The 8,103-nt window shown below is 58.0% G+C and overlaps 1 non-coding gene across 1 annotated transcript; it reads right to left on the minus strand.

The window, feature by feature from the left end:
- Positions 1 to 901: 901 nt before the first annotated feature.
- Positions 902 to 2,716, minus strand: LOC140215127 (small subunit ribosomal RNA). The gene has a single exon (XR_011892046.1). It is a non-coding gene; the product is annotated as a small subunit ribosomal RNA (ribosomal RNA).
- Positions 2,717 to 8,103: the final 5,387 nt, after the last annotated feature.

The raw sequence follows: 8,103 nt of genomic DNA on the forward strand, positions 1-8,103 counted from the left end.
GGGACTACAGTCCCTCGTCTGTCCGTACTTCCTCTTTCGACGTGCGGCGCCTTCCCAAAGCGCACAAGTCCGCTAACCGCAGAACGCTTCCGACGTAGCAAAGCCGCGTTTCCTTCGGTACTTCGCAGCAACGCCGCCTTTCCCTCGGCGGCGGGCGAATAGCCTGCAGACGTCGTCGCATTAAACCGCGATCTCGACACCTCGCGCGTCACGAGCAGGAGCCGACCGGCAGCCTCCGGCCCTTTCGGACTCGGTGGCATTTGCCGCGGAGGACGGGAGAGCACTTTAGGCCACGGTTCCTTCCGTACTTGGCAGCCGCACCCTCATACCGACAGTTCCATGACCGACCGAGCGCCACACCGTTCCTTTAGTACTTGGGTGGCAACAAAGTCGGGTCGTTACTCCATACTCGCCGCAGGAAGCGACCGGCAGCCGCCAGCCTTTTCAGACTCGGCAGCGTTTGCCGCGGAGGACGGGAGAGCGCTCGCACCACGGTTCCGTGTGTGTACTAAGCGGCAGCGGCATTAGCTCTCGACCGTCAGTTCCTTGACCGACCGCACGCTTCGCCGTTCCCCTCGTACTGGGCAAAGCAGCAGGTCGGGTCGTCTTACTCCCATTCCGCGCAAGAGCGCCAAAGCGGACAGAAAGCCCACCCAGTGTGCGTTACGCCGTTTCTACCCGCGGGCGCGGCCAAGCCAACCGTCCAAGGTTGCAGCCGGCGTCCACTGGGCGCAACAAATTTGGCACGGGGCGCCCCTCAAAATTCAGGCAGTCCCCGGCATGTTCGGGTATAGCCGTCCCCGCGTCCAAGCGGGGCCAGCGGCGGAAAGCGTCGGGCGCAGCGAGCTGCTTCACCCACACGGGGTAGAAACAATGGCGCTCGCCACCCTTCACAATCCGGTAATGATCCTTCCGCAGGTTCACCTACGGAAACCTTGTTACGACTTTTACTTCCTCTAAATGATCAAGTTTGGTCATCTTTCCAACAGACCGGCGCAACCGAAAGGCCGCGCCGGACATCGGTCCGAAGACCTCACTAAATCATTCAATCGGTAGTAGCGACGGGCGGTGTGTACAAAGGGCAGGGACGTAATCAACGCGAGCTTATGACTCGCGCTTACTGGGAATTCCTCGTTCAAGGGGAACAATTGCAAGCCCCTATCCCAATCACGAAAGAAGTTCCACGGGTTACCCAGTCCTTTCAGACAGGGATAAAGACACGCTGCTTCCTTCAGTGTAGCGCGCGTGCGGCCCCGGACATCTAAGGGCATCACAGACCTGTTATTGCTCTGTTTCGTGCGGCTAGGAGCCGCTTGTCCCTCTAAGAAGGTTGTAAGGTGCTGGGAACCCCGCACCTATTTAATAGGCTAGAGTCTCGTTCGTTATCGGAATTAACCAGACAAATCGCTCCACCAACTAAGAACGGCCATGCACCACCATCCACCGAATCAAGAAAGAGCTCTCAATCTGTCAATCCTCCCAGTGTCCGGGCCGGGTAAGTTTTCCCGTGTTGAGTCAAATTAAGCCGCAGGCTCCACTCCTGGTGGTGCCCTTCCGTCAATTCCTTTAAGTTTCAGCTTTGCAACCATACTTCCCCCGGAACCCAAACACTTTGGTTTCCCGGAAGCTGCCCGCCGAGTCATTTGAGTAACTCAGGCGGATCGCTGGTTGGCATCGTTTATGGTCAGAACTAGGGCGGTATCTGATCGCCTTCGAACCTCTGACTTTCGTTCTTGATCAAAGAAAACATTCTTGGCAAATGCTTTCGCAGTAGTTCGTCTTGCGACGGTCCAAGAATTTCACCTCTAGCGCCGCAATACGAATGCCCCCGTCTGTCCCTCTTAATCATTACCTCGTATTCCAAAAACCAACAGAACAGAAACGAGGTCTTGTTCTATTATTCCATGCAAGTTTATTCAGGCGACTCGCCTGCGTTGAGCACTCTAATTTTTTCAAAGTAAAAGCACCGGCCTTCTCGAGGCACACAATGAAGTGCACCAAGAAAGGACCGGCATGATGTTCAGTCCGAGCCGTCGCATCGGGTAGATGCACTACTCGTCTGGAACTGAGATCCAACTACGAGCTTTTTAACCGCAGCAGCTTTAGTATACGCTATTGGAGCTGGAATTACCGCGGCTGCTGGCACCAGACTTGCCCTCCAATTGATCCTCGTTAAAGGATTTAGAGTGTACTCATTTCAATTACGGGGCCTCAAAAGAGTCCCGTATTGTTATTTTTCGTCACTACCTCCCCGTGCCGGGAGTGGGTAATTTGCGCGCCTGCTGCCTTCCTTGGATGTGGTAGCCGTTTCTCAGGCTCCCTCTCCGGAATCGAACCCTGATTCTCCGTTACCCGTAACAACCATGGTAAGCAAGTAACCTACCATCGAAAGTTGATAAGGCAGACACTTGAAAGAAACGTCGCCGGCTCGTGGCCATGCGATCAGCACAAAGTTATCCAGAGTCACCACACAATACGGGCCGAAACCCGATCGATCTTGGTCTAATAAAAGCACCCGTCGCCCAAAGGGCTTCAGGCTCACTGCATGTATTAGCTCTAGAATTGCCACAGTTATCCAAGTAGGAAGAAACGATCTAAGGAACCATAACTGATTTAATGAGCCATTCGCGGTTTCGCCTTATTTCGGCATGTACTTAGACATGCATGGCTTAATCTTTGAGACAAGCATATGATTACTGGCAGGATCAACCAGGTAATCGTTCAACTGCGCGTCCAGCCTTTCAAGCAGGCCGGACGCCGTTTTTGCGATGCCGAGGCCACCTTCAGGCGCCCCAACACGCTTCGTTCTCGCAAAGGGTAGCACTTTGCACAGTCCGAGACGACGGCGTTCGAGCTCGCTACGGCGCCCTCCCCGCAGGGCCGGGTATCGCCACGCGGCAAGAAGCACGCAACATTCTCGATAGACCGGTTGTGTCGACTCGATCGCGGCTTGCGGTTTCTCTCGAGCCCGCAGCACTGGTGGACCGACCGACACTTGCAACGTAGCCGAGACGGCAAAGCCGCTAGGCGACGGGTCACGCCCGCGCCTTCGGCGCTTTCGTATTTGATTCGTCCGAGGACGATGCGGAACACACTTCGATATCGTGGAAAAAGCGTCGTCCGACAACCAGCCCCTAACGCATCAAGCGGATGAGGCTGCAGACGTCAGCTGTGGGATCCACGGGAGCGATACCGGGGACACGCTTGACGGGCACGAAGCCCGCCGCATATCAAACACCCAGGTCGCTTTGGGGGCGACTGCTCTCTGGGACCCCCATATAATAGCAGCGATAAGTACCCAGACCTCCATGGGGCCGTACTCGTGCCACTTTCGACGAGCGTTTGGCGAAAATCGTGCCGCCTCGTAACGCCGCGAGCAAGATTGAAAGCTTACGTCGGCAGCACAATGCCGAAGTCGTGAAAGCGCAGCGCGTCTACCGAATGCGCGAACGGCAATTTCTCGCTAATGGCCAGTACGGTTTCCTGCACAATTGCCTTTCTGTCGCCCTACGGGGCCCCCGGCCGATCGATTCGAGGCACGCTAGCACGGCCCCTTCGCCATTTCCGAGCACGAGTGCGAACAGTGCGGGCGGCGTGCTCGACGCCCCGGCTGACGTCGTTTCGGACTTTGTCTCTTCGCGTGCTCGCGGCAACGCCGCGGCCAACGACGACGTCTGCGCGGTTCTTTGCCGGTTCCCGGCGTGCTATAGTGCAGCCCTCTGCAGGGTGACACCGGCTCCGTCGTGGCCGTGCGGCGGCTTGTACGCAAAAGTTGCGTCAAAGGCGTCGCGCTCGCGCCGCCCCGGCACACGCGGTTTCGGACTTTGTCTCTTCCAGCGCTCGCGTAGTCGTGGGCACGATTGTCGACTTCGGAACGGTGCGCGGACACCGCCACGAGCACGCGCAAGACGAAAATCGCACTACGGTACAATGTCGGCCGGGGCCCTACGGCCCCTTACAGTAGCAGCGATAAGTGCCCAGACCTCCATGGGGCCGTACTCGTGCGACGCGGCGGCGTACTGCGCCGAGCCGAGCGCCAATATTTGGCTTTTGCAGGGCGGATTCGAGCTCTGGCGATTGCCGCGGTACCGCCGCTCACCGATTCAAGGCACGCTAGCGCGGCCCCTTCGCCATTTCCGAGCACGCGTGCGAACAGTGCGGGCGGCGTGCTCGACGCCCCGGCTGACGTCGTTTCGGACTTTGTCTCTTCGCGTGCTCGCGGCAACGCCGCGGCCAACGACGACGTCTGCGCGGTTCTTTGCCGGTTCCCGGCGTGCTATAGTGCAGCCCTCTGCAGGGTGACACCGGCTCCGTCGTGGCCGTGCGGCGGCTTGTACGCAAAAGTTGCGTCAAAGGCGTCGCGCTCGCGCCGCCCCGGCACACGCGGTTTCGGACTTTGTCTCTTCCAGCGCTCGCGTAGTCGTGGGCACGATTGTCGACGTCGGAACGGTGCGCGGACTACGCCACGAGCACGCGCAAGCCGAAAATCGCACTACGGTACAATGTCGGCCGGGGCCGTACGGCCCCTTACAGTAGCAGCGATAAGTGCCCAGACCTCCATGGGGCCGTACTCGTGCGACGCGGCCGCGTACTGCGCCGAGCCGAGCGCCAATATTTGGCTTTTGCAGGGCGGATTCGAGCTCTGGCGATCGCCGCGGTACCGCCGCTCACCGATTCAAGGCACGCTAGCGCGGCCCCTTCGCCATTTCCGAGCACGCGTGCGAACAGTGCGGGCGGCGTGCTCGACGCCCCGGCTGACGTCGTTTCGGACTTTGTCTCTTCGCGTGCTCGCGGCAACGCCGCGGCCAACGACGACGTCTGCGCGGTTCTTTGCCGGTTCCCGGCGTGCTATAGTGCAGCCCTCTGCAGGGTGACACCGGCTCCGTCGTGGCCGTGCGGCGGCTTGTACGCAAAAGTTGCGTCAAAGGCGTCGCGCTCGCGCCGCCCCGGCACACGCGGTTTCGGACTTTGTCTCTTCCAGCGCTCGCAACCATGTCGGGGCCGACGCCGACGACTGCGTGGTGTTTCAACGATTGCCGGCGTGACACAATGCAGCTGCGTGCGGGATGCCAGCGATTCCGTCGTGTCCGTGCGGCGGCTTGTACGCAAAAGTTGCGTCAAAGGCGTCGCGCTCGCGCCGCCCCGGCACACGCGGTTTCGGACTTTGTCTCTTCCAGCGCTCGCGTAGTCGTGGGCACGATTGTCGACGTCGGAACGGTGCGCGGACTACGCCACGAGCACGCGCAAGCCGAAAATCGCACTACGGTACAATGTCGGCCGGGGCCGTACGGCCCCTTACAGTAGCAGCGATAAGTGCCCAGACCTCCATGGGGCCGTACTCGTGCGACGCGGCGGCGTACTGCGCCGAGCCGAGCGCCAATATTTGGCTTTTGCAGGGCGGATTCGAGCTCTGGCGATCGCCGCGGTACCGCCGCTCACCGATTCAAGGCACGCTAGCGCGGCCCCTTCGCCATTTCCGAGCACGCGTGCGAACAGTGCGGGCGGCGTGCTCGACGCCCCGGCTGACGTCGTTTCGGACTTTGTCTCTTCGCGTGCTCGCGGCAACGCCGCGGCCAACGACGACGTCTGCGCGGTTCTTTGCCGGTTCCCGGCGTGCTATAGTGCAGCCCTCTGCAGGGTGACACCGGCTCCGTCGTGGCCGTGCGGCGGCTTGTACGCAAAAGTTGCGTCAAAGGCGTCGCGCTCGCGCCGCCCCGGCACACGCGGTTTCGGACTTTGTCTCTTCCAGCGCTCGCGTAGTCGTGGGCACGATTGTCGACTTCGGAACGGTGCGCGGACACCGCCACGAGCACGCGCAAGACGAAAATCGCACTACGGTACAATGTCGGCCGGGGCCGTACGGCCCCTTACAGTAGCAGCGATAAGTGCCCAGACCTCCATGGGGCCGTACTCGTGCGACGCGGCGGCGTACTGCGCCGAGCCGAGCGCCTATATTTGGCTTTTGCAGGGCGGATTCGAGCTCTGGCGATTGCCGCTGGTACCGCCGCTCACCGATTCAAGGCACGCTAGCGCGGCCCCTTCGCCATTTCCGAGCACGCGTGCGAACAGTGCGGGCGGCGTGCTCGACGCCCCGGCTGACGTCGTTTCGGACTTTGTCTCTTCGCGTGCTCGCGGCAACGCCGCGGCCAACGACGACGTCTGCGCGGTTCTTTGCCGGTTCCCGGCGTGCTATAGTGCAGCCCTCTGCAGGGTGACACCGGCTCCGTCGTGTCCGTGCGGCGGCTTGTACGCAAAAGTTGCGTCAAAGGCGTCGCGCTCGCGCCGCCCCGGCACACGCGGTTTCGGACTTTGTCTCTTCCAGCGCTCGCAACCATGTCGGGGCCGACGCCGACGACTGCGTGGTGTTTCAACGATTGCCGGCGTGACACAATGCAGCTGCGTGCGGGATGCCAGCGATTCCGTCGTGGCGGTGCGGCGGCTTGTACGCAAAAGTTGCGTCAAAGGCGTCGCGCTCGCACCGCCCCGGCACACGTGGTTTCGGACTTTGTCTCTTCGAGCGCTCGCAGCGATGTCGAGGCGATCGCTTACGTCTGCACGGTTTCCGGTGTGCTACAATGCAGCAGTCTGCCGCACTACACCTCTTGGTTGCCGAGGCCAGCACGGCAATTTACTGAAGCGAGCGCATTGCGCCCAGGCGGCAGCGGACTTTGTGCTTTCGGGAGTGCTCTTGCTGTAAAATTTGAACGGCTGCAGCTGCGCGAAGCAAGTGTACCTATTTTCACTCTCTCTCTGTCTGCCTTTGAGGCGACTGTAATTTCACTTTAAACGCAACTGGAGGCGGGAGCAACCTGATGAGAGTAGGTGGACTTCGGTACATGTTGTAATTTAGAAATTGCTTTCAAGCTTTGAGGACATACACCTTCGCGCCATCTGCTTTCCCCGTCTCTTTGGCACTTTATAGTATGTGCTGCATGCTCTGCATTCCAAAGAAACACGCCTGTGTCTCTCCCTCTCTCACGTTCTTCTTCTTTTTGTAGCTGCTGTTGTAGAAGATGCTATGCTCTTTAATCGCTGTAACATAGAGTGCTTGCACAAGCCAACAACTGTTGCGCGTTTTTTTTTTTTTTTTTTCTCTTCCCAAGACGTTTCTGCCATTATTCACTAACTCTCGTTCTTAGTATGCAATGGAGCGTTAGCTCGCGCCATCTACCTTTCTTTCTGTATTGCAAAGTCCGCAGGTTTTCCTAGTTCCGTACACAGATGGCGCTAATGCGTTTTGGCGCCAGGTTCGAACGACCTCGCTGTACTCGTGTTTCCCATTTGAATGTTTCAAAGGGGTTTGCGACAGGGGGTGGTTCTTGTGCAAGGCTGAGCTTTCCAGCTGCGTTTAAGCTATGCTAGCATGTGTGCGTATATATATATATATATATATATAAATACACAAACACACACACACACACACACACACACACATGCATATATACATACACACACACGGTAATGGTAAAGATGATGAGGTAGCACTTTTTTTTTTTTTTTTACAATGCCTGTGTTTCAGATGGCGATCTTTCTCCCCTCTATGTTTCCGGTGGGAAGGAGTGTGCAGCGTTTTCTATATTTATTTTGTCATTCACTTCTATGTTGCTCGTCTTCGTACATGGGGCATGCTACCTAATTCTACCGGTCGAATCGACACGTTGCGATCCGTCCCGGCCTGTGCCGTATCAAAATTTTCAGTGGGCCTTGCGGTAAATAAAAAGAAATGAAGGAAATGCGCGTAGTATATTACAATTGCACACGGGCTTGAAACGAAGCCCTCAAGGAAGGTCACCTTGAGCGGTCGCATTCAGACGGAAGTAAGCATTCCCCTGGCGCGTTTTTTTCCGCTCGCCTGTTCCGTTTTCTACGAGGTTGCCTTGGTTGGTTTCGCGTTACAAGCAAGCTTGCACTCGGGTCTCGTTTCTACGCGACAGCGTTTCGTTAACAGCGAAAGACTGAGGCGTTGCGAGTTCATCCGTGAGATAGGGAGCGTTGAGTCTGTACACAGGCTGAATTTTATAATATTGCCCACGCTGTTGCTGAGGTTACCCATGTCGGCAGGGCGCCCACAAGGCAGTAGTACAATGAAGTGAAGTGAAGGAC

The sequence above is a fragment of the Dermacentor andersoni genome, unplaced genomic scaffold, assembly GCF_023375885.2.
Source record: "Dermacentor andersoni unplaced genomic scaffold, qqDerAnde1_hic_scaffold ctg00000836.1, whole genome shotgun sequence".
Classification (NCBI taxonomy): Eukaryota; Metazoa; Arthropoda; class Arachnida; order Ixodida; family Ixodidae; genus Dermacentor; species Dermacentor andersoni.